Source organism: Pleurodeles waltl, chromosome 4_2 (genome assembly GCF_031143425.1).
Source record: "Pleurodeles waltl isolate 20211129_DDA chromosome 4_2, aPleWal1.hap1.20221129, whole genome shotgun sequence".
In the NCBI taxonomy this organism is placed as follows: Eukaryota; Metazoa; Chordata; class Amphibia; order Caudata; family Salamandridae; genus Pleurodeles; species Pleurodeles waltl.
This window is the reverse complement of record NC_090443.1, coordinates 818,440,678-818,468,102: the sequence shown is the minus strand read 5'-3', so window position 1 is coordinate 818,468,102 and position 27,425 is coordinate 818,440,678. Positions and strand designations below refer to the sequence as shown.

The 27,425-nt window shown below is 47.2% G+C and overlaps 1 protein-coding gene across 3 annotated transcripts in view; it reads right to left on the bottom strand.

Annotated features, from left to right (window-relative positions):
* The window catches only part of JAK1 (Janus kinase 1), a 481,031-nt gene that overhangs the window by 196,670 nt on the left and 256,936 nt on the right, over nt 1–27,425 (bottom strand). The gene's annotated exons all lie outside the window — the stretch shown is intronic.

Sequence of the window (27,425 nt, the reverse complement as noted above, 5' to 3'; positions counted from 1 at the left end):
TTCCTGTACAGCTGTAGAAGTAGATCTGCCTATACAGCTGTATCAGGTGTACACGTTCTGGTGACCAGTATGTCATCTACAGGGCTCTGCCTCGGCAGAAAGCAAAGGTGGATTCCCACACCGTGTCCACACAGGCTAAAGAGCTAAGACGGGGGAGTCTCCATAAATGTAGTCATACCAACAAGGAAAACATTAACATTTTGCTATCACAGTCGTGCTGCAATAACTGTGCCTTTGCAGAGAAGACCATCCATGCAGAACTTTTAACATACATCCACAATGCACCTAAGCTATATCACACAAACTGTCATCTGGATGCAAAGAGCAGCAACAAAGGAATCCAAGTATGGGGGATGGAATTGATTTTACACAAGTGACTGCTAAATACCTACTGTGAAAAAAGGTGAATCCTGCGTTCACTTAGGACGGGGTACATGGAAGAAAGCATCATGCAGGTTCACTGAACACAGCCTAGCATTATGAACAGTTGCAAGGACCTCAGCCATAGTTAGCTTCTTCGACTTCTGCAGAGGGGCTGGTGGAGATCAAAAACGAATCGGCTTGAATGCATACAGCTTTAGAAAGATGCCACAACCATATTTTTGTACATAGAACAAAAGTGAATAATATCTCAGCCTCTTTTCTATGGGAAGAACCATCATTATTACTCCCAAAATAAGGTACTTCACGCTCTCTAAAAAAAGTTCCTAGAATGCCAGCTGAGGCAGAGGTGGTTAGGATAGAGTTATCTGGTTCATTAATACAGCGCACCATTAGAAACCAAAAAGAGAAAACATGCCCTGTTGGTGTCTTAGGATAGCAGAGATCCAGGAAGTCATTGTGGCTTCCTAACTTCTGCTGAGGCCTTGAGGACAGGCTTTTTCTTTGTTGTGAAGCAACTGCTGTTTGTGTAGGGGCAACCCAGAGGAAAAAGGTATGGAAACAAAAGCAGGCTCCGATCTTAAAAGCATGAAAAGCTTTTACCTAATGTAAAGACGACTGTGGCGTGGCTGGCACACTTTGGCTTGCACATAGTGGTTTCTACTTGAATATACCCATTTTGTACTGACGGAGGACCTTACTGGTCAAGGAGTCAAACTGGTTCTTTCCATCAAAGACTGATCTTTTTTTCCTGTGCCGCAGGCTTTAGCCCTGAAGACTTCACCCATTCTTGTCTGTACATGGACACTGTGTTTAATTTCCAAACCACATTGCCAGTGAGGTAAGGCGACATCACCAGGTTTAGGCATACTCCGCCTGAGTATTGTGAGGCTGAACTCGTGTCATAGATGTAGACTCTACAGCACCATTAAGACACTAGCATACTAATACATTTGCTTTCCAAAGATTTTGTGCCTCTTTGGCTAAGTATTAACGCCAAAAAGACTCAACTGCAGATTCCTGGGAGCAAATATGGAGCTCTCATTGGGAGCCCGATATATTGCCATTATTGTCTTAGAGGCCACCAGTGTCTCAATGGGCGGAGTTTCTGAACAGTTATCACTATATGGTACAGCTACGTTGGATTAAGGCTGCCAGGCGTGTCCGTACCAGCCTCAGGAATGGTGTCCTCATTTGTTACAAGCGGGTTCTAGTGAAGACAGAGCTAGGAGGAATGGTGAACTGGAGACTTGCCATCTTTGAGGAGCATGGTCTGCTATCTTGGGAGCGGTGCTCTGGTGGCTGTGTGTAGGTAAAAACCATGGGCGAAATCCAATGACAAATGTATGACTACATGGCTCACCCCGGCGGAGCATCCATGATGAGAGTATTCACCTTAAAGCAAAGACCCGACTGGAGTAAGACACAGAACTAACAAATCTCAAATGGCGAGCAGATCATAAGTTAGGCACTATATGAGTCACTGTGTGGTTGTCGCATGCCTTAGTGCGCACAGGATTGTCTGGTCCTGATGAAAGCCATACTGACCATCAGCAGCAGAGATAATATGGCTGAAACATGTCGACCCAAAGTTTGGATGTAGGAGGCTATAGTTCCCTCCATAAACATCCACCACTGTTTATAACCCCTGTTGAAGGGCACCGTTTTTATCCATTACCTTATGGTGGCCAGAGGTAGAGAGTATGGAGCTTTTCTGATAAAGACAATAAGATTTGTAACTAGCTTGTTTCCTGTGTTTGCTCTTGATCTTTGGGAAGATAAGCAAGCTTTTCTCCTTCTCACTCTTATTTGTTTATCCTGCCCTGGGACCTGGGACATTCTTGCTGGGTATTATCTAGGCACTCAAAGCATTCAGGAACATGCCTACAACAAAAAGGGACATCGGCATGCTGGTGAAACAGAAGTTTAGATAGTGGAAGCACAATAGGCTGAACGTTCACAAGATCCAGATGTTCCTGATCCTGTGGGCCCGAGAAATCAGACCACTGAATTATGGAGTTCCCTTTCTCAGAAGGGCTAAAAGCTAAACAAGAACTCTGAAACAAGTCCTGAGAAAACAGGTAATTGGATCTAGCTGATTTCTTAAGGGCCTCAAGCTTGAGAAAAAATAGGAAATGCTAATGTAACTTACCTTACCAATCTCTACAGTACGACCAAGGAGGACAGTGTCACATCATCTCAAATTTTGAACATCACCTGAACTGATGGCAGATATAAATCACAGATTTTGCAGTGGCTGACATTTCTCAGTGCCCGAATTTCTTTTTGTGGTGCTCGAACGGGACGAGGTCACATCAGGACACACAGAGAATCCGTTATTTTCTGCCATCTCTTAAAACAAGGCTTCTCAATCCCCAACTTGCCACCTCCCTCATAGCAGAATTCTGCACAATATGGAACCTACACTCAAAAACAGGAAAAACACAAAAATAATGGACGGGAAAGTTTGACTGGGACTGCAAGAGAGGAGAGCCTCAGGACTGCAGTCTAGAAGTCAGGAGATGGAAGAGCCTTGTCAGATTGCAACAGCAAGAGAGGACACCAGAAGGAGACCGGCTCTACCTCCCAGTGCAACAGGAGTGATTGAGGAGGATCACTTGATTTGTGCCCAGGGAGTGAGTTGTGCACAAACTCTCAGGAGATATGGGTCAATCCCAGCTAATGGCAGTTCAGGACCTCCACTTACAGACAAGGTGTCTTTAGCAGGACAGGGCCTGTCCCCCAAAAACTGAGATTCAACACACTTGTTTGTCTTTTGACTTTCAATCAGCTCTAGCTCAAAAAAAGATTTCAGGTACAAGAGGAAAATGTTTTCTTTTATAATGTGCCCTCTCTGGGGCTATTCTCTAAGCGGTTGTTTTTCATGCTACTGTCTGGTGGGTCGAGTACCAACAGACTGAGAAGGGGATAAAGCAAAGACGTAGGAGTCAGATATTTTTAAGCCCTATGTGTTGTTTTGAAAAGCCATTTATCTACACATTACATTGAAACGTGTTTCTGCTAGCAAAGGTCATTAACATTGTGAGAAATATATGCTGAAGTCTGCTCAACCTAAAAAAGCAAGCTCCCACATAAGTTACTTTAATACGTCACATTTTGCACTCATGTGAACAATTTTAAGCATTAATTTTTTTCATGAAAAAATGTGTTCGATTATATTGGAGTTATGGTTTACCAAGCTTCTATTGTTCAAATTGTTAGGGCCTTAGATACAGCGCTGGTGCGATCCTCTCTTACACTAAGTAAGACAATATAGCAAAAATAAAGGTTAAATTGATCTCCCTGGGAACGAGTATCTGCAGAGACCATTAGAAAAAAAGAGCATGCTGCAAAAAAAGGCTACCAAAATCTTGAAAAAAGCAGAAAAGGCAAATAATCAGACATTGCTAAAATTGGCAACAAAATATACAATTTCAGCATTTCTTGGGTTGAAAGTCTATGAAAATTGTTATGAATAAACGGCTCCGCATTTTATAAAAATAATAAAGATATTTGACAATGAATAGTTTCGATACTAATAATGTCAGGACAAAGGAAGCAATAAACCACTTTCAGATTACAAAATCTAATTAATAAAATGGGCTTGGTAAATGCATGGTATTAGTTTGCTTCCTTCGGATGTCATTCTCTGTAGTACCATTTATCATGAAGCATTAATCATTTGCTTTAATGCAAGTGTCACGCGTAACAAGCCACATTACTTCATCATGATTGATGCTAATACAATAGCAATGAATAAAAATGAATTAGTAATGAGAATCCACTTATTTTGAATTATCGCGTAGCGGTTCCCTCGCTCAAAAGTGTTAATATAGAATTGGACTCAGAAGTTCATGTAGAGTTTAAAAAAAAAAGAGGTGGAGTGTTAATTCGTGCAATAAACATTTGCGCAATATGCTGCGACCACTAAATTTGCTTTAACACTAGAAATCAACAGTAAAGCTGTATATGTTTGAGTTTCTAGTTTTAGCGACCTGTTTCAGGTCCTGAGCTCGCCCCCCACGACAGCAGCACCAACCTGCTGCCCTCTGCCTCTGTCCCATGAGCACGCTGCCGTTTGCGTGTTCGAGGCCCTCCTCCAGCCGCAGGCATCCTCCTGCGCCTCATCCCTGGTGGCTAGTGGGCTCACTTGACCCGTGTGCCGCTTCCGCCGTCCTGTAAGTGTTTTTTTGGCTTTTTCGTTTTTTCCACGCCTCGCCGCCGGCGCTTCTGCCCCCTTTGTGCCCCCCTGATTGCTGTCTCCCCGATTGTGTATTGTGCCATTATTGTATTTCTGATTGTATTTCTGATTGTATTTTCTCTTTGTAACTGCTTGTAGTTTTGCTCGTTCTCAGTGTTTTTTGCCCCTTGTGCGCTCCCCGTTCCCTGCCGCTGCCTCCCTGCGGCCCCGCCCCCCTCGTGCCCCCATTTGCCGCTCCCTCCCGCCTCCCGCCTCCCGCCTCCCAGCTGCTCCTCCCTCCCCCCTCCCTTCTTAATGGCTGGCGCTGCGCGTCGCGAGTGAGCGAACTCTGACCTGTTTCAGGTCCTGAGCTCGCCCCCCACGACCGCAGCACCAACCTGCTGCCCTCTGCCTCTGTCCCACGAGCACGCTGCCGTTTGCGTGTTCGAGGCCCTCCTCCACCCGCAGGCATCCTCCTGCGCCTCATCCCTGGTGGCTAGTGGGCTCACTTGACCCGTGTGCCGCTTCCGCCGTCCTGTAAGTGTTTTTTTGGCTTTTTCGTTTTTTCCGCGCCTCGCCGCCAGCGCTTCTGCCCCCTTTGTGCCCCCCTGATTGCTGTCTCCCCGATCGTGTATTGTGCCATTATTGTATTTCTGATTGTATTTCTGATTGTATTTTCTCTTTGTAACTGCTTGTAGTTTTGCTCTTTCTCAGTGTTTTTTGCCCCTTGTGCGCTCCCCGTTCCCTGCCGCTGCCTCCCTGCGGCCCCGCCCCCCTCGCGCCCCCATTTGCCGCTCCCTCCCGCCTCCCGCCTGCTCCTCCCTCCCCCCTCCCTTCTTAATGGCTGGCGCTGCGCGTCGCGAGTGAGCGAACTCTGACCTGTTTCAGGTCCTGAGCTCGCCCCCCACGACCGCAGCACCAACCTGCTGCCCTCTGCCTCTGTCCCACGAGCACGCTGCCGTTTGCGTGTTCGAGGCCCTCCTCCACCCACAGGCATCCTCCTGCGCCTCATCCCTGGTGGCTAGTGGGCTCACTTGACCCGTGTGCCGCTTCCGCCGTCCTGTAAGTGTTTTTTTGGCTTTTTCGTTTTTTCCGCGCCTCGCCGCCGGCGCTTCTGCCCCCTTTGTGCCCCCCTGATTGCTGTCTCCCCGATCGTGTATTGTGCCATTATTGTATTTCTGATTGTATTTCTGATTGTATTTTCTCTTTGTAACTGCTTGTAGTTTTGCTCGTTCTCAGTGTTTTTTGCCACTTGTGCGCTCCCCGTTCCCTGCTGCTGCCTCCCTGCGGCCCCGCCCCCCTCGCGCCCCCATTTGCCGCTCCCGCCTCCCGCCTCCCAGCTGCTCCTCCCTCCCCCCTCCCTTCTTAATGGCTGGCGCTGCGCGTCGCGAGTGAGCGAACTCTGACCTGTTTCAGGTCCTGAGCTCGCCCCCCACGACCGCAGCACCAACCTGCTGCCCTCTGCCTCTGTCCCACGAGCACGCTGCCGTTTGCGTGTTCGAGGCCCTCCTCCACCCGCAGGCATCCTCCTGCGCCTCATCCCTGGTGGCTAGTGGGCTCACTTGACCCGTGTGCCGCTTCCGCCGTCCTGTAAGTGTTTTTTTGGCTTTTTCGTTTTTTCCGCGCCTCGCCGCCGGCGCTTCTGCCCCCTTTGTGCCCCCCTGATTGCTGTCTCCCCGATCGTGTATTGTGCCATTATTGTATTTCTGATTGTATTTCTGATTGTATTTTCTCTTTGTAACTGCTTGTAGTTTTGCTCGTTCTCAGTGTTTTTTGCCCCTTGTGCGCTCCCCGTTCCCTGCCGCTGCCTCCCTGCCCCCCTCGCGCCCCCATTTGCCGCTCCCTCCCGCCTCCCAGCTGCTCCTCCCTCCCCCCTCCCTTCTTAATGGCTGGCACTGCGCGTCCACGCGCAGCGGGCGCGCCAGAGGCAAGCCCGTCTGCGCCCGTCCGCGCCCGTCCGCGCCTGGACCGCGCCCAGCGCCACACCCCCTGGCCCTCGCGCCCCCCGCATCCGCTACTCAATCGACGAACTCCGCGCCTTCAACCCCGGCCCCTCCACTGAATGCTGCCGGGCATCCCCGAAGCACACTAAAGGACCTTTTTCCTGCCGTACCTGCAACTTCTCCTGCATCAGAACGACCAATCCAATTACTGAAACATTCAACCCCAACCACCTGAACTGCATCCTCATCAACACCCGCTCCGCACGAAAACACGCCATCGAGCTCTGGGATTTGCTCGACACCACTGCTCCTGACGTGGCTTTCCTGACCGAAACCTGGTGGAACGACTCCTCGTCTCCGGACATCGCCATCGCCATACCGGACGGCTACAAAATCACCAGAAGAGATCGAACCAACGGAATCGGCGGCGGAATAGCCATCGCTCACAAAGCTACCCTCAAAATCCACACCCACTCGGACGACACCCTCAGGACAGCCGAACACCTCCACTTCCAGATCCACACGGACCCCAACACGACCGTCAGAGGAACCCTCATTTACCGCCCTCCAGGACCAAGAGCCCCCTTCAGCGACACCATCGCCGACCTTGCAAGCACCCACGCCCTCGCTTCCCCGGATTACATCCTCCTGGGAGATCTGAACTACCATCTGGAAAATGCCAACGACGTCAACACCGCATCACTGACCTCCAACCTCCTCAACCTCGGACTCCGCCAGCTAGTCAACACGCCCACCCACATTAACACACCCTTGACCCCCTCTTCACCTCAAGCAACCCCATTTCCTTCAGCCACACCTCCGAACTCCACTGGACCGACCATCACTGCGTCCATTTCACCTATAAGAAAACCACAGAGCAACACCGCATCCAGCTACCTCCCCACCGCCGCTGGGGCAAAGTCACCCAACACCAACTGACCAGCACCCTCATCAACAACCTTCCACCCGACGCAACCGAGCCGAGCACAGCCGCCATCAACCTCCATCAATGGATCCTCGACTGCGCCAACACCCTTGCCCCTCTCAAGAAACCCACCGCCATCCAAGGAAAGAAAAAACCAGCCTGGTTCACAGACGATCTAACCACCTCCAAAAGCATCTGCCAGAAGCTCAAAAAGAAATGGATCCAAGAACGCACACCCGACAACCTCGCCGCCCTCAAAAACGCCAACCGCGAACACCACCAACGGATCCGCATCGCCAAGCGCGCCCACTTCACCGAACGCATCAACAACAACGCCCACGACTGCAAAGAACTCTTCGGCATCGTGAAGGAACTCTCCAATCCAAAAGCCAACTCCAACGACATCCCGCCCTCCCAGAAACTCTGCGACGACCTCTCCACCTTCTCCCACCAGAAAATCGCTACCATCCACGACAGCTTCAACACCGGTCCACCGCCAGACCCCACCCCTGACGTCTCCTCCCGCGACTGCCGCCTCACCGCCTGGACCCACGTGGACGAGGCAGAAACCATAACAACCATGAACACCATCCACTCAGGCTCCCCCACGGACCCCTGCCCACATCATGTTTTCAACTCAGCCAACGCCACCATCGCCCCCGAACTCCGCAAGATCATCAACCTCTCCTTCACTTCTGCCACTTTCCCGGACAGCTGGAAACACGCAGAAATCCAACCCCTCCTCAAAAAACCCAAGGCCGACCCCAACGATCTCAAAAACTTCCGTCCGATCTCTCTCCTCCCTTTTCCAGCGAAAGTCATCGAGAAGATCGTCAACACTCAGCTCACCCACTTCCTCGAAGACAATTCCATCCTGGACCCCTCACAATCCGGATTCAGACGAAACCACAGCACTGAGACTGCTCTCCTCGCCGCCACAGATGACATCAGACATCAAATGGACAACGGCGAAACCTCAGCCCTCATCCTCCTCGACCTATCAGCCGCCTTTGACACCGTCTGCCACCGCACCCTACTGACCCGCCTCCAGGAAGCCGGCATCCAAGATAAAGCCCTCCACTGGATCTCATCCTTCCTCTCCGACAGAACGCAGAGAGTCCGTCTCTCCCCTTTCCGCTCCAAAGCCACCAACCTCATCTGCGGCGTCCCCCAAGGATCCTCCCTCAGCCCTACGTTGTTCAACGTCTACATGGCCCCCCTCGCTCAACTGGCCCGCCAACATCATCTCAGCATCATCTCCTACGCCGACGACACCCAGCTCGTCCTCTCCCTGACCAAAGACCCGCTCACCGCCAAAACAAACCTCCACGAGGGACTAAAATCCATCGCCGATTGGATGAACAACAGTCGCCTGAAACTCAACTCCGACAAGACGGAAGTCCTCATCCTCGGGCGCACTCCCTCGGCCTGGAACGACTCATGGTGGCCCTCCGTCCTCGGACCCCCGCCCACCCCTGCCAGCCACGCAAGAAACCTCGGCTTCATCCTGGACTCCGACCTCACCATGTCCAAACAGGTCAGCGCCGTCTCCTCCTCCTGTTTCAACACCCTTCGAATGCTCCGCAGAATCTTCAAGTGGATTCCAACAGAAACCAGAAAGACGGTGACCCAAGCCCTCGTCAGCAGCAGACTTGACTACGGCAACGCACTCTACACAGGCATCCCAACCAAAGACATCAAACGACTCCAACGTATCCAAAATGCCTCCGCCCGACTGATCCTCGACATACCCCGCCGAAGTCACATCTCCCCTCACCTAAAGTAACTCCACTGGCTCCCGGTAGACAAGAGGATCACCTTTAAACTCCTGACCCACGCTCACAAGGCACTTCACAACACCGGACCCTCCTACCTCAACACCAGAGTTAACTTCTACACTCCAACACGTCAACTCTGATCCGCCAACCTCGCCCTCGCCATCGTACCCCGAATCCAGCGCAAGACATCCGGCGGCAGATCCTTCTCCTTCCTCGCCGCCAAGACCTGGAACTCTCTCCCCACATCTCTTCGCCAGACCCAGGACCTCCTCGCATTCAGAAGGCTCCTCAAGACCTGGCTCTTCGACCGCTAAATCAGCAGCGCTCCCCCTCCCCCCCCCCCCCCCTCAGCGCCTCGAAACCCTGACGGGTACATAGCGCGCTTTATAAATGCTATGATTGATTGATTGATTGATTACATGGGCCAATTTTACTTTTCACAGGAGGTGATGGCAGATAGCAATGGAGCAGAACCAATAGGGAAATGTTCTCGCTGGAATGCATCACTGCCGTGCAGACTGTATGGTATAACGTGCCCTGCGGTGGCAGAAATTTTGGCTGTGGTATTACTTCTTCACGAGACCTGCAGTACTTGAAAGGACGACGTGCGTGTTGTGAACAATTTGCCAGGTATTGAGATCTTCTTCGCACTTCCATTAGAATCTTGGATCAGGAAATAAAATCGGAATAGTCATAGTTTCCGATCATCTTTATTTGTTTTTATCTGCCATTTGGAAGGAAATAGTAATTAAAGTAGTATTTCGGGCCTATATGAAGAGCACAGTTAATAAATACTTCTGTGATGCAGTTTTTTTTTAGACCGTTAATCAGATTACTTTTTTAGTGAATAATTTCAAGATTTACAATTTTTTTAGGACATCAGCAATGACTAGTAATGATTTTCTTGCTGTGACATGTAGCAACTACATTTCCTGGAATTCACCAGACAGACATATGACATGACAGGTGCAGTCATTCTAGCTCGCGCTGCTTCGTCCCATTGGCGTCAGTTTCTTTCTGAACTCCGTCCATGCCAACAGACGTGAAGCCTATCAAAACTAAGAGTGCACAGAACTTTTGAGATAGGATCTTAAGACTGGACCGAGTTAAACCATTCCACAGAAAGGTGACGAGGGAAGGCAGTGGTGGAATATGCAGTTAGATAAACCAGAAAAGTCGCTATCAAAGGTAAGTAACTTGTTCTTCTAATATAGACTTTGAACTGCAGACTCCTGACCTTTTGAAACGTTACCAAAGCAGTACATCTCCTCAGGTGGAGGGACTGTGGAATGATTTTAGACCAAGAATACCTACAGGACAGATCAGGCGATGTACCCGTATTGCACGACCTGCCTATACAGGCATTAATGCTTGTGAACATGTGGAGGGATGACCACCTAGCAGATGTCCAAGACTGGCACACCATGCACTAGTAGCCTTTGCCATTCCGGAGTGAGCTCGAACAATTTCTGGGGGCGGTTTCTTAGCTAGCTCGTAACAGATCTGAATACATAGGACAATCCATCTAGAGATGGTTCTTTTCTGTACCAACTTGCTCTTTGTCCCAGAAAATCTGACACAAAGGAGCATGGCCAAAGCAGCCAAGATGCAGACGTGTCTTGAAGATGCTCCATGGACCTCCTTCGCCATCCAGCTGCATCACCGTTCTGGACCCTTAAATAAGTGTGGCACATCCACCCTGCCCCCTGGGAGCCTATCCTGCGGTAGTTGACTCAAAATCTGGTGTCTGTGACTCGCTGCCTGCACCTTTTGCTGCACTGCCAGTGCAGTACAGGCTCCATGATGCTGACTTGCGGCAGCTCCGGCGGGCTGCAGAGAAGGCCCCCGAATGCCACAACGCTCTGCTCCACAGAGGGAGATGCAGGTGAGCCGGTCTTGGGCGCTCCTTGTGGGCAGAAGTCCTGGGCCTACGATGATGCCTGTGCCATCCCCATTCTCCCGTGCAAACTTTTGGGCACAGCCGAGGCCAACGTCATTCTCCCCCTACCGCGATAACTCAAATCCTGGACACTCCCCCCTACCCGACCAGTTGTTACTAGTGGCCCAACCACCCAGTGGGCCGAGGACATGGAGAGGGGAGTGTTTGAGAGCGGACAGGGGCCTTGGCTGCTCTGGACTTTGCCCAGATTACTACGGCCAGTGGTGGAGGAGGCTAAGTAGTGCAGCAGCCACTGCCCTTTGCTGATTTATACCTGCTGTACCAGAGACCCCACACTCTGCTGCCTTCGACTCCTCCTTTGGACCAGTGTCTAGTGGATTACTGGGAGCCTTCTTGGTCATCAGACGTGGTTGCAGAGGAGCCCAGGCTGATTGTGCTGCCTCTACAAGCCTTGGCAGGTAAGCTGGCCAAGGTATGCTCTTCGGTGGGACTCCTTCCCTCCTCCAGTGTGCCTACCTCAGACATCGGCAGTGGTGGGGGCTGCTGAGAGGTTGCGATGTGCCTCCACTCGAAGCAGTGAAAGGGTGGTGGGCCCCTGGCGGAGCCCTTCTGTGACTGGTCTTTCATATTTCTGCTGCTCGTGCTGCCCTGATTGGAACCTTAGGTAAGAGGGCAGAGAGTTGAGAACCTTGGCTCTTCCCCCCCGGAGACTGGATGCTCACAGCCTGCCTGGATTGTGCCTGCTCTACTGCTGCTCCCTGCCACTTTGCTGTCATCTGGCCTCCATCTCTACCCAGTGACTGCAGCTGAGAACGTATCAGACCACAGATGGTGACCACGGGAAGGACAAAGTCCTAGGGATGGGAGCCAAATCTAAGATTGATAAATATACCATCTGCCCCTCTGACTCCTCTAAACATCAGGTGCCTGATGCTCAGAGCTGAGGTGCTCCTCCACTCATGAGGTAGCCCAAATACTGCAGACCATCTACACCTCCTGAGAGGCCCTCGAATCCAGGATTTGTCAGGTGGGTCTGATGTTATGTTTCTTTGTCAAGATCTTCGTAATGCAGATGGGAAGGTTACCGTGGTGGAGACACAGGTATCCACTCTCGAGGATGACTCATTGGACCTTAAGTTTAAGGTTAACTCTCTCATGTCGTCAGTCCATACTCGAGTCTAGGGCGGAAGATGCCGAAAATCGTGCTTGATGGAGTAACCTGTGCTCTGTGGGCTTCCAAAAAGAGGTTGATGTTCATTGAGACTTGGATCAAATCCTGGGTCTCTGAGGGGTCTTGGTGCCATGGTTTGTTGCTGAGCGGGCACATCGGGCCGTGTTGCAGAAGCTCCCCCCTGGAGTGCTGCCACACCCAGTCAATGCCAAAATTCTTAATTTCAGTGACTGGGATACTATTCCGCAAAAGGCATATAGCTAAGGCAAACTTCAAATCCACCCACATTATGATTTTTCCGAACTACACCAAAACCACACAAACAGTAAATCTTTTCAAGCTGTCAAGTAGATGCTATGGGGATGTCCATTCAATACATGTTGCTTTTCACAGCATGGCTCAAGGTTCTCCATGACTCTTGTTCCTATTTCAACACCCCGAGTAGACATGGGAGTGGGCAACCAAGCAGAAACTCTTATGATGTATGTCCCTCCTGAAGGGGAAGCTGAACCAGGTCAGGGTCCGCCTGTTCCAACTATCACCCACTCCTAAACTTGCAGGAAACCTAAAGGTAAACATGGAGATGCTCCCCAGATTCCTCAGACACTGAACTAGGCCACTCCCAGACCGCTGATTAACTGCTCCCTGCTCCTTAGGTGCAGGGCAGAGCCCCGGGGTCTACCAAGGTAGATTAACCTGATTAATCTGATGATGCAGGCTCCATCGGGGTTCAGATATGATGGTTCATTTCCCTTTATCTGTTTTTATTTGTTTTCGTCACAGCCCTAAGCCCAGGGCAATCAGATCCTAATCTAGGAGGAAGTCTACCTCAAATACCCTCTTATTTGATTCACATGTTTTGTTGGCAGGTGTTGGGCAACAGATGCTTCTTGGGCGGAAGTGTGGGGATGGGGGCGTTTGTAGGGTGTTTAGTTTGTACCTTTTATTGTTGTTTTTTGTTTTAATTGCTTGCATATGTACCTTCCACTGCCTGCCGCAAACTGACTGGCTGGCCCACTCAACAGCATCTGACATTACATGCTCTCCACACGGCTCACTTTAGTCTTCTGTCATGGAAGGTAAACGGCCTCTGGACTCGTATCAAATACACTGCGGTCCTTAAGTTACCCAAGCGGTACCAACAGAGTGTGGCACTACTCCAGGAGACCCACCTGTTGGAAATTTGGGTTTGACTGGGTATATCACACAAGTTTTAGTCAGGGCTTTAGAGGAGTGACAATTTTAATCCACAAACATTTCCCTCAGCAGTCTTTCAAGCTATTTATGATGTTTCTTGCTCTCCCTCATGTGGTCGCGGTGAGCTGCCCAAGATGCTGCTCTCTTGGATAAACTCCTGGGGCCTGTGCAAAATTTGGTGGATATGGTATCCCCAGGAAAGGGTGTATACCCATGTTTCCATGTCTACGAAAGTTCTGTTGCAAATTGATCACATATTCCTCTCTGCTACAGATGTCCACTCTACTTCAGCTACCATGTGTTGCAATGGGGGAACATCGGACTATTCTCCTCTCTTACTCTGACTAGGACTGCCTGCATATTGTCGCCGTCCTGTATTGAGTCTCAATGCCTGGTTCCTTCAGGATGGCAGCTTTCTCGACCACTTGGAGGAAGCACTGTAAGCCTACTTTGGTATTAACAAGGGTACAGTTCAGATGGTGAGTACCTTGTGGGCAGCGAGTGAGCCCCAGCTTCACTGGGTGGCTAAGACCTATATCAGACAGGGATTGCAGATAGGGATCGCCACTGGCAGAACTCGAGTCTCGTCTACTTTCCTTGGAATTGGCAATGGCGGCTAACACCAACCAAATTCGTAAGCCGGCAGTTGGAAATTGATCCGATGCCTTCCATTAAGTCCAACAATGCTGGCGAGCACCCCTCCAAAGGCTCTACGAACCTGGAGACAAAAAGTGGCACTCCCCTTTATAGACTAGCCACCAGTGATGCCGCCTCCTGGCTCATTCCCTGTATTGAGGACTCGACCGGGACCCCGTGACTACCTCGGTGACAATAGCAAACACATTCACTGACTATTACGAGGATCTTTATGCCCAGTGGTTGTGACTTCCTTGAGAACCTGCACAGCCTCTTTTGTCCGATATCCTCCTTCCCGGTCTCATTTCTATTCAATGTTGAGGTGTTGGAGTTTCTCATTGCGAAGGATGAAGTCCTTGCAGTCATTCATGAATTTAAGCCTTGAAAAACCCCGGGTCCGGATGGCTTTCCTCTAGAATATTACTCCAAGCTCTGTGACATTGTCTCCCCTCATTTACTTCGGTTCTACAGAGAGGCTGAAGACAAAGGCTCCTTTCCTTTAGACCCTGATCTAGCACCATAGCGGTTATCCCGAAATAAGATAAATCAGCCTAGGAATGTGCATCCTATTGCCCAATATCCCTGATTAATGCCGATGTTAAGATTTATGCAACATCCTGGCAAACAGACTTTAACCGGTCATTGGTGCTTTGAACCGCCGTGATCAATGAAGCTTCATGCCCAACTGCAGCACAAGACACTGCATTTGTTGAGTGCATGCAGCCTTGGCCAAAGCCTGCAACATAGAGGGATCGACAGTTCTAATGCTGGTTGATTTTGAAAAGGCATTCAATACCACAGATTGGTGCGGTGTTAAAGTGCAAGGGATTCGGCACTAGGTTTCGTCAGCTGGTCACTATTCTTTATCTGCAGCCCTCGGCACAGGTCCTTTACAATGGTGTATTAGCCAGGGATTTACAGATTGGGGCAGCCTTGCTTAGTTCTACACCTATGTCCCCTCTCCTCTTCGTGCTGGCTACAGAACCCTTAGCACAAGTGATTCGCTGTGACGCTCAGCTGTGGGGAAGAAGATGTGGTGACACAATGGAGGACAGAATCACTCTATATGCGGATGACGTCCTGCTGTTCTTGACTGACCATCCGGTGCCAGGTCCCCAAGTATTGAAAAATGTATGCCTATTTTAAGATGCCTCAGGGCTCCGGGTAAATCGGAGTAAATCACCTCTAGTGCAGCTAGGAATAATATAGAATTAATGCCCTTAGGATACATTTACAAGCTTTGTGCTCAATCCTAGCCAGCAGTAAATAGCCAGCTGCTCAGGGCTTGTAACCCTCCAGCTCTTGTCCATGTTAATCACAGGAATAACAATGATACCTTTTCAATTCCATCCTCCAATCTTTCTGACGTAGATTGATTCATTATTGGCACCTAGCCTGTATTTCACACCGACAGGTTAGGGGGGCTGTTCCTTTAGGTACCATTCTGGTGAGCGAAGAGGGAAGGCAGCAGAACACCTCAATAAGTGGTGTTAGTATGCAACAGCAATCCAACACTAACCGGCACTGCAACAGGTGCAGACCCTTAATAATAAAGGATTGGTTAATTTGGAGACTTTTGGTACAGCTCCCTTGTCTATTACTGCTACTATTGGCCATACTCCACTCCCTCCAGGGATATACCAGCAATTCTAGCAGGCAAACTGAAATTCCCAGTTCTCCAAAGTAGTGGAAAGTTCTGGGCCCATTCCAGCTGTGTTGCAGGATGGAGTTCCTGCTTCCACCTCACCAGCTACAACAACCAAGTTGGTCTCTTGGAATGTAGCTGGTCTTTCTTCTAAATTATCTAGTCCAGAGTGGTTTCAATTCATAAACCACTTTGATCTCTGACTTTTGTTTTAAGAGACATGGTCTCCAAAACCTCTCTTTCATTCAGGGTTCATACATTTTAGCCAGGAAGCCATCGGCAGTGGTGGAGAAGATCCTCACAAATTTTGCGTAATATACACACAATCCCAGGAAGCCTTTAATTGTTCTTTGTCCAATGGAACTGGCACATCTTCAATACCTTTCAATAATCCTGGCAGCAGACCAGTCTCTTATGCAGAAATAACCTGGCCCACATATTTCACTTCACACACACCAAACATACATTTGTGTCTCCACGACTCCAAGAAACCTGTTGGGTAGATCTATAGGCTTGTAGCAAACAGAATGGGGGTATAATTTTGATTGATCTGAGATGGGATCTACAGGAGTGTCTGGAAGGGGCATGCATGGTACATAACCAGCTGTTCCATAAGCTAAGGAATCTCTTTTATATAGAAAGTAGGCGGGTAGCAAAAAGGATGAGCCCTCCCTCGTGGTACAACAAACAATGCAGAGGTGCTAGGATAGCCCTGGTCAATGCAATAAAAAAGGTCCACAGATTGCAGATTCAAAACTCCAGGAGAGCCTATATAAAAACTATCTTAGACGCAAAAAGAATCTTAGAGTGAGAGAAATGGGAAGGTCTTCTAGCTACTGCTAGGACGAAGGTCCACTGATCCTTCTGGAACATAGTGTCTACCGGAAATGGAGATGACTTCTGCCCAATTGAGAATAACATCTAGGTAAGCAATTGGGCTGCTCAATTCTCTAGTCTATATTCTGTGCCCCGAGTCCCAGAGAATTACCATAGTGATCAGATAGGGCTTATGGCTGGTTGGCCACCATGTGAACAAAACAAGATGATGAATGGAGTGCTGAAACTTTTCAATCACTCACCCCCAGTCACAGATATGGGTTAAATCCATCGTTCTTTTGCCCAACACGCCTCCCTGGTTTGGACCCAGCCATATGCAAATCAGCCTTCACTCTGTTCCCCATGGTTACAGTCCAGCCCGGAATGCCAGGCCAGGTCCTCCCTGGACCAGAAACAAGCATCCTGGGACTGGTTTTCTCATCAGCCAAGCTAGCTTGACGCCAATGGCACAGTGAGCACGGGACCCATGTCTGGGCATACCCTTGCCACTTAGGGCGAACTTAGCAACACAACAAAATGATGGACGGAGTCTTGAATCTTTTCAAACAAACACCCCCAGTCACACCATGTGAAGGCAGAGTGTTCCAGCCCTCAAACTCCTCATTGCTGTTGCATTGGCCCATGATTCCAGTGGCTCAAAATGAGGCCTCAGCTTTAACACCCTTCTAAGTTAACATGGCCATCAAGAGAATTATCCCTGGCAAAGCCCAAGGGCTAGATAAGATCCCTGGAGACTGGTCTTTGGATGAAGTCTACATCTAGAGTTAATACTTTCAGTGAACTTCAGTGCCATAATGAGAGGAGTCCCATTCCTTCAACTTGGGCAGGGGCTGAAATCATTCCCATCTTTAAAAGGGGTTCCTGAGACTCACCAACAAACTACTATAGACCCATAAACCTTATAGATATCCCTAAAAAATTGTTTAGTAGGATAATTCTAGACAGATTCCAGGAGCGGTTGACCAAAAATGAAATTCTCACTTCACTCCTTTGCAAGTGGGCTTCTGAGAATGCACAAGTACTATCGACCAAGTTTTCCAGATCCAGTTATTGTTTTGGAAACTATAATTTCAGCTAGTGGACCTCTTTATGTTGTCTTAGTGGACTTGCTATCTGCATTCGATCTGGTTCCGAGATCCTCTCTCTGACAAGTGCTTTCTAAAATGAAGGTCCCTAGGCACCGACTGGATGTTATGATCAGACTCCACAAAATAATTTTTTGCAGGTCAGATGCAGCCAAATGGGCAAACTAACCGATCCAATTAATCTCAACAGATGTATTATGCAGGGTTATGTACTTGCACCCACCCTGTTCATATTATACATTAAGGGTCTAGTCTGATTCCTGGATAAATGTGACACAAACGCCCCAAACTTGGCAAACAGGCTCTCATGCTCTCATGTTTTCTGAAGACACCCTTCTTCTCTCCAAACCTCCTATGGGCCTCCAGAGACTACTGGGCCGTTTCAAATGTTTCTGTAGGCAAAGGGGTTTGGGGATAAATGTAGGGAAAACCAAGTTTAGGGTTCTGAACCTGTGTCACTCAACTAGACTCAATCCTATGCTAATGGTGACCCCTCTGGAGCGTGTACTTTTGACTATTTTGGGATCACACAGAACAGATAGACTGGCGCGTCCATGTAACCCAGCGTAGGCTCAAACTGAAACTAGTTGCGGAGGGTATTGTAAAAATGGCCCAAGGTTCCCTGGTTCATCCCATCTCACCGGCCATTCAGATCTACAATCATCAAGCCTAGTTTCAGTTCTATATTGATCAGAATTATGCGTCCGTAAGTGTACAAATGTATTACTAATAGAAGAAAAACAATTCATCCGCCAGCTGACAGGGTTGCCTGTCAGCACTCTCCTACTCCCCCTTAGACTGGACGTTGGGCTTCAACCCATTTCTGAGAAGATCACATTAAGACCCATTCTTTATTGGAAAAGAATCTGTGCCACCCCTGAATTTGGCTCTTACCACCAGGCTCTTGAAGAAATATTGCTGATCCCTGGTTCACACAACATACTCTGGCTGAGATATGTAAAAGCGACAGTCGTGAAGACTGGGTCCGAGAGTCTCTGGAGCAACTCAGAGAAGCCAGTGTAATTTCTAGTTCGCTCCGTCCACCAACTGGCAACACAAAGATGAAGCAATATGTTCCCGGATAAAGCTTGGCTCTCTAATTGAGGCAGTCCTTACAGTAAAGGACTCGTTTCTCAGAGAACAATTTCTGGATGAGATAGCGTTGCATCAGCCAGAAAGCTGCTTTGGTAGTTCCACTATGGAACTTTTCTCATCCATTCTTTCACATTCAAATGGATGCGTGGGACCAGGACGGAGGATTGACTGTTTTTATCTTGTGGCAAACCTAAAGAAATGCTTGAGCATGTTATTTTAGTCTCTCCAGCATATCAGAGCAGTAGGAAGACCTGGATATTACCTTTGTGCCAAAATCTGGGTGTCAGAGAACACAAGGAGGTCTTGAGAATTACAAAATCTGTCTCTCGTCATCTGATGATTTTTGCACCTACCCGATATTTGTTGTCAATCTAGAGAGTTAGACAAAAACTGTGTACTCTCCAGTGATCTACGGTAGCACAGTTGTATGTATTGTACAAAACGTGCAGTACTGACTACAGTACACACTCCCTCGAATGGACTATTCTATTTATGCGCTGGTCATGAATTTTGCATGTTTTACAAAGGTTTAACAGATATGTATTTTATGTTTTTAGATTGAATTTTATAAAATGAACATGTTTTATACTGATAAATGTGACTTCTGTAGCTAATACAATTTTCTGTATGTGCTTTTATGGCATCATTGCCAAAATAAAGCTTGATATGTAACACTTCTAGTTCCGTTATGGGTTGCCAATACTGTGCTGGGCTGGCAACACAATATCATGGGCCACCGCCTCAGTTTTAAGTACCTAGGGGTTCATATATCCAGAGTGCCCGAACTCCCATGGTCTCTCAAACGCACTCCAGTTTTTAGGGTGACCAAGGCTCGCTTTGCTACCTAGTCTACCCTACCCCTTAATGCCCCAAGCCGGGTCACACTCATAAAAATGATGATACTCCGATGGTTCCTATACACCCTACAGAACTTTCCACTCCATATTGCCAATGTATGGTTCACTGAGGTCACAGCCCAACTACGTTTCCTCTTATGAAGGGACCATCTCCTGTTCATCACTTTTGCCAAGTGTTGCTGGTCTATTTACTATGGCGGTCTAGAAGGGGTAGACATTCGTTTGTACTATTGGGTGTCTCAACTCCTGATGGTCAACGACTGGACGAAAGAAGGATGGAGTGATCCGGCATATCAACTTGAATTAAACTGTCTTGGTGTGGATGGGATGGTGCACTATTTGTATGGTAGGCCTATTTCTCTTCGATCTTTTTTGTATGGAAAGTTGCCAATAAATTCCTTGGCTGGGGCAAAAAAATGACTGAGGAGGCCCCTCTATGGAATAGGGATTTTGGCAATGGTACATGATTGGGATTACAGTATTGGGAAATGTTTGGATGTCGAGTCACATGCTTTGCAGACATGCAGGCCCTTTTCCAGCTGTCCTGCACCTAATTTCATAGATATTTAGAACTGAGACATGCACTTCGGAAGTACATGACCCACCAGCTGGACTTACCTGAATATAACCCTTGGATACTTGGCTATTGATGGGTGGTTTGGGTAAAGGAGGGATTTCACAATTTTATTGCTCCTTGGTTTACAATGCCCCATAAACACTGGTCCCGCTCCGGCTGAGGCGGGAGGGTTGGGGACTTGGCTGACGTGGAATGGCCTATGGCATTTATGGCTCTCCAGGAGACTGCCATCTCTGCGCAGCGCAGACTTAGTGTGTTACACTATTTACACATCACATATATGACACCTCACTGATGCTGGCATGCTGGCCTACGACCAGACCCTACCTACTCAGGATAGTCCACTCCTGAGGCTGACTTCTTTCACATGGTGTGGAGCTGTACACAGATCATCCAAAACTGGAACTAATTAGGTAAAGCTCTTTCTAGAGTCTTGAACAGAACTGTCACACTGACTCCAAAAAAGGCTCTTTTGAGGCTTTTGGATGACCTTGGGGCGTGAGAGGCGACTGAACGCTGATTGGTTTAGCAACATTAGTGGCTAAGAGGGACAGTGAGAGAAGCTGGAAATGCCCCAGGTACATAGGCTGGCACTCTGCAGATTCAGTTTGGAGTGCTGTGCTAAACAAGAGGAGCCGATTTATGCTGCCAGGGGCTGTCCTCAGAAGTTTTTTAAAATTTGGGGAACATGGTGGAACTATTACAGCTTTTCCGCCACCCCAGAGACTGCGTCCATGGATGGCTTGGCTCCTTTGTAAATGTTGGGGGATGGGGTGGGTGGGATGTTAGGGACCGATTGGAAAGCAATTTTCTTTTTGTTGTTAGGACTTCTTAATTTAAATCAATAAAATTGATTTATAAAAACAAAAAGAAAATCTGACAAATAGCTGGTCATCATGTTGAAATTCCCTGGTCCTCATGAAGTAAAAACTAAGGGCCCTCTTAGGTTCGATGCAATGTAGCCATTGCTCTTCCATGGATGGATGAGGAGATGCATAGAATGTTGATAAAGCAATGGATTGTTCTACATAAAAGGGCGTGACTACCTTTGGAAAGAATGCTGCCTTCGTTCAAAGGACTACCTTGTACAGAAAAAAGGGACCAAATGGTGGAAAAGATGACAAGGCCTGAAGTTCACTCACCTGTCTGGCAGCCATTATGGCGGTGAGGAAGAATGTTGCAAGTGTAGGTAGGCATAAAGGAGATCTGTACATAGACTCAAAAGGCAAACACAGGTAGGGCAAGAGAAGGATTAGATCCCACAGTGGCATTACAAAAGGAATAGGTGGGTCCCCCATATGAGAAGTTGGCCCTGTTAGTTTATAGAGATTAATTTTTAGCCCAATTGCCAGGGCATTTTATAAAATATTTAGATATGTCAAGAATTACATCAGCTCATAAATTGGCTATGATACTGGTTATAGTTTCATGGAATGTATTAACTGTATTTATTTGAATGATGGACACAAGTTTTCTATTTAACCTTTCTTATCGCATTGTATGATTCTTTTATTGTATTTTAAGTATGATCATGGTCTTAGCTTCAAGGAACTCACTAACGATATTTATTTGAATGCTGGCTATAAGGTTTTATTATTGTTATGCATGATTGTTATTCTGAATTTTAATGGTCTAAATGTTATTATTGTTATGCATGATTGTTATTCTGAATTTTAATGGTCTAAATTTTTAGACCGAATGAATAAAATAATAAATAGGTGGGAACATACGGGTCAGCCCTTCAAAAATGCATCAAAACAGGTGATCTGAAAAAAGATGGCTGACCTGTTAAACGTAAAAAAGCTAAAAGGGCCAGTTAGTAACTTTAACTGTGGTTACAGCAAGGCCTTGCTTGGCCAATGATAAACAAAATAACAAAATATCAGACAAAGAAGCTTGTAAGGGTTGAATGTGACAAAAAGAGCACTATACAACAAACTTCTCAAGAGTCCTGTATAGGCAGCCTTCGTTGAAGGACAGAAGGTTGCCTGAATAACACCAACCATCTCAGAAGGAAGGTTGAATGTCATCAACTGGGGCCACTCAGTCTCCATGCATGGCAATGAAGACTATGATTGCTCGGGTGCAAGCCTAAGCTCTTCAGCTGCAAAAGGAGATCCTCCTTAAGGGGAAGCTGGATCAGAGGATATGTCCTTATGGCTAGAAATTCCAGGTACCGCACACACTCCTTGCCACATCTAGTGCGACTAGGATCACTTGGGCCTGGTCTCTCTAGATTTGCTTAAGTACCCTGGGCAGGAGAGGTATTGGCAGACATGCTTACAGGTGTCCGAGCCCCAATGTAGATGAAAAGGTGTCTCCTAAGGAAGCCTGTCTTGCAAAATCCAGCACCTCAAGGCAGTGTCACTGCGTGTGCTCTGTAGTTGCAACTAGATCCAGCTAGGGTTCTACCCATTGCTGGAAGACATCTTGTGCCACCTTTGGGAGTAATGGCCAATCGTGATCCTCTAGGCACCGTCGGCTGAGAATCTACCCTGGCGTATAAAGATCCTGCCAGGTGCTGGGCAATCATGGAAACGCAGGACCCATAGCCCCACTCCACCCTGCTTGTTACAGTAGTTCATGGTGGTGGTGTTTGTGAGAACCTACACTCCCCTTCACTCTTGATTGTTGTAAGGAACACTTTTAGTGCCAAGATAATCGCTCGTAACTCCAACAAGTTGCTTTGGAGGTGAGCCAGCGCCAGACACAGGAGTCCTCTGGCCTCCATCTCTCCAAGATGACCTCCCCAACCCAGCAAGGATGTCTGAGTCACAACTGTTATTTCTGGATGGTGCAGGGACCTGAACATTGCCTGCTTGCTCCTTGGCCCTGTCCTCTAAAGAATTGGGAGGTCTGTTGTAGTATAAGGTACTGCTTCTGTCTTTGCGTATAACCTCTACCAAGGCTTTGAAAAGGGTGCTGTGGTTAGGGACGTTGTCGAGATTGTGTAACTAAGCCCAGAGAATGGGCAGTGGCTTTACTCTTTAAACCTTTCAGAGGCAGCCTTTGCCCCAAACAGCCCAGAGCAGTTGAAAGGCATGTCCATAAGTGATTGCCGAACATCAATTGAAAAACCTGTGGAACAAACTGAGGCATGGTGCCGAAGTTCCACATTGGTATTAACTGCCCTACCAAAAAGAACAGTTGTTCCTTAGCTTAATTTAAAGGAGAATTTTGCAGCATCCAGTCTGTCCAAACCCAAGCTCTGCAAAATTTGTTGGACTTCATCTGGAACTGCCAGTAGGACATTCCTGACTTTGCCTCGTGAGGCATGAGTATATCTTCCCAGTAGACATAACATATTGACTGACCTGAAGGCATGGCTGGGTTAAGAGAATATTAGTCTTAGAAAATGGCTCAATCTTTTTCAACTCTCTTTCAGGCGAAGTGTGTGGGAAGGCATTTGGATTTGTGCAGCTCGTAGAGGCCTGTACAACAAGGCCCTCCGGAGTTGGATGTTATTAGAAGTCAGGGTGTACTGCAGCATGTCTGTGCAGCTTTGCTACTTGTCTCTTAACTGGAGGGCAAGATCCTGGCTTTAACCAAATGCCTACCAGAGCATCTGTAAGTGATCCCCTGAAGGGCAACAAAGGTCCTTGAGTAGACTGCTGTGGATTCAATACATTTTTAGAATAAGATCAAGAGTTTCTGCTCCTCCCTTGACTGTTGCAAAAGATGCTGTTTCCTTAGTGGTAACTGCAGGGTTAGAAGACCTGGAAAAGTATCCAGGCCACTGGAAATCTGAAGATTGTCATAAATTATTACCTTGTTCAAAGGGCTGATATTCCTCAACAAAAATGAACAGAATGAGTGTAGGTGGAGGAACATGAGTTTGGAATCTGATATCTGGTGCTGTTGTGATAAATGTCTGTATTGGCGCTAGCAGGGTCAGTTGTTGCAAACGCAGTGTTGAACGCAACGCAGAGGATGGAGACAGAGTTGTTGTTGGACCCAGATTCAATTGAACCATAGTCAGCGTTGGCATCGACCTCTGAAAGAGGTCAAGAGACATAGCTGACATCAAAGATGGATCCGTAAACGGTAGGCCAGCTGGAAGCCTTGTCAGATCCATGAGCCTGAAAGGCGCTCCAATGGGATTTGGTGTGGCACCAAAGATCTTGTTCATAGCCAACCTAGGCTGATGAAGCTGATCTGGTGTCTCCACCCAACCTGAAGGGACCCGAAACAGGATCAGCATCAAAGCTGAACCCGCTGGAGGAAAACTGCTCAGTGGCCTAGGAGTGCCAGGTGTGTCATGTGATTCTCAATGATGTTAGTGGTAAAATGCATGTGATTCATGTTTGGACTTTTTGTGCTTATTTGGCTCCCCTATGACTTACCTGACTTTGATGAAGACAGATAACGAAAGAAACCTTGGGAATTAGACCACTTCCACTCCCTCAATTTCCACTGGGATCGACGTGCTTTGAACTACGAGTGAGAACAGGTCTTCGACTTCCTCAATTCAGCAACAGCAAGCTTGGTCTCTTCGACACGGATTGCCTTTTGGTTCATCTTTGAACACAACAAACACAACTTTGAATCAACTTCGAATCATGACCAGAGCCAAGGAACCAAAGACAGACATCATGAGGATCTGTAAACAACATCCGTCTGTTACAGCCCTTTACAGTCCTTACATGGTTTGAAACCTGTAGGTTTTAGGTGACATTATCTGCATACTACTGAAAATTTGTTGAGGGAAAGCAAAATCTGTGGAATGACAGGTGAAGCTCCAGATCTGCATCGGTTGGCGGGGAAAGAAAGAACTGATGCCAGTGTGAGCAGGTGGCATGTATATTATGGTCCTGACCCCACCCACATGGGACAGAGCAGCATGAGGTAAAACAATGCTGTATGATGCCACCTGTCACTGCGCAAGGGAATTCCTATGCAAAAGTTTCCGGATCCAGTCAGAAGCCTGGCGTGTTCAAACAGTGAGGAATCTGTAGAGAAGTCTCTACCAGAACTCTCTACTTTGAGAATAGAAAGAGAAGGAAGCATGGGGTGCTGCTAGATTAAATATCTAAGAACCCTCTGAAATGTCAACAATGTAATATAATATACCATAATGCTCCTTAAAACCTTTAGGGCCTAATTTAAATTTGCTGGATGGATTACTCAGTCACAACTTTACAGATATACTGCACGCCTTATTGCAGGTGCCTTAGAATTTAATGCACTTGCAATAAGGACAGGATATCTTTCAAATTGTGATGGAGTAACCCGCCCACCAAACTCTAAATCGGGCCCTTAGTGACTAAATTGCTGTTTAGTTTCATAGAGGCAGTCACTTTGATTAGAGCTCATCAATAAAGAAGGACCCATCATCTTTTGTATCTCACTTTCCCAACTTATTGTTACCACTACTAACATCGGGTAGTAAAATTATTTGAAAAATAATATTTCTGTAACTAAGAGCCCCTGGCAAAATTAAAAAAGCTAAAGCTTAACTAAAATTAAACTTCACATTATATTTACCCTACTCCTCAGAGGATCCAGGTCAAACAACTACAATGTTTTGACCACGAGATGAATTTACCACATCCAATACACCGGTCACTACACAAAAAGCTATAGATGCTAAACAATCGACAGTTGCCCTAGCAATTAAAAATACATTGTGTAACTCTCAATATTGTTTAATCCTGATTAAATTGTCACTTTTTGGAATGCCATATTGAGTGATATGATAGATGAAATTGTAATAACATCTGGTTAAAACATACCAATGACACAAATAAATCACATACTCCAGAATTAGCAATTTTCCATATAAACCCAATATTCTTCACTTTGAAAACGTCTGAGGCTGATAAATCTTCTAAATAATTGTTTGAAATTGTGCCACAACAGCTAGGACCACAATTGGATTACTGCATTGTATTATTTCATGGCTCTCATGAAAAGAATATTGAAAATTTCCAAATGCTGCCAAACTCTGCAGGCATAACCGTGAAAGGCACCCCTAAAAAGGAAATAACAAACCATGGCGGACCTTTGCAAGCTTCACGGGCTTAGTGTTCTTGCCAGGATGTAGATTAACGGTGTTTCACTCACCGTATTTAGATGTTAGTCCTGCAGGTAGTGTACTGGCGGCAGTACGCTGATGGAGGGAGGATCAAATGGACTGCGGCCAATGGCAGTGCCTACAAAATAGAGGTAAGTCACCCACTCACTACGTTTGCCATATGGTTGCGAGTGTAGATAAGTTGTCTCCAACCAGTCAATAGTGAGCTACCAGTAGCTCCCAGACATCTTCAGAGTAGCTCATGGCCGTGAGTTCATTTTTAAATAGCACATGGTCACATTTTTCTTTTAAACTTAAAGGAAGGCTGTCTTTATTTTGCATTATTAGCATTAGGCTGCAGATAGCAGGGCCTGATAATGAGCAAGCTCAGTCAGATTTAGGACACAGGCTGCAGCTGGGGCACAGGGGTGTAAAACTGAAGTAAAGCGGTATTAATTCTTAAATAAACGTCCTTGCCAACTCAATATTGGAGGAAGAGAATAAAATTATGTTTCTGAATGCTGTTAAAATGAAAGGTTACCTTAATGATTAAGTTAACTCTTCATTTTAATTTTCTGCCATTTCAGTGTCACATTTACAAACAGCAGGACTCTGTGCAATAAGCTAAGCACAACTGAAAATACAGTATTTTCTTAATGGGAGAAATTTAAAGTGCAGAAAAATGTTTCAAATGTTTAACATTTTCTGCAGAACTATTTTCTATACTTAAAATTTCAACCATTTAAAAATATGGTTGTATATATGGTGCAAAATATGGTGAAAGGTATGTTCTATGCCATAAGTATATACAACACAGGCTCTCACTCGCCCATACGCATATATCCCATTCATACACACACGATCATGCATCCCCCAAAGACCGCACTCATAGCAGCCCCGTCATATTGTCCCTAGTCAAAGTATTTTGTTCAAAAGACTCTGGCTCTATGGACATTAGGCTTAAAGTCAATGTAGCTGGCCGTGAGGGTGTCTGGTAAAGCACAAGTTGTTTAGCCTTCAGTAGCTCACTAATATTTTCACTGATCAGAAGTAGCTGTCACTAGAGAAAAATTTGGAGACCCCTGGTGCAGATCATAGGTGTGAGAGTGGATGTGAGGTAGGAGAGTGGATGCAGGTGTAAGGTTAGATTAAGGCATGAGTATGGTTGCGGTCTCGGAGTGAATGTTAGCCAGAGTGAATGTCTG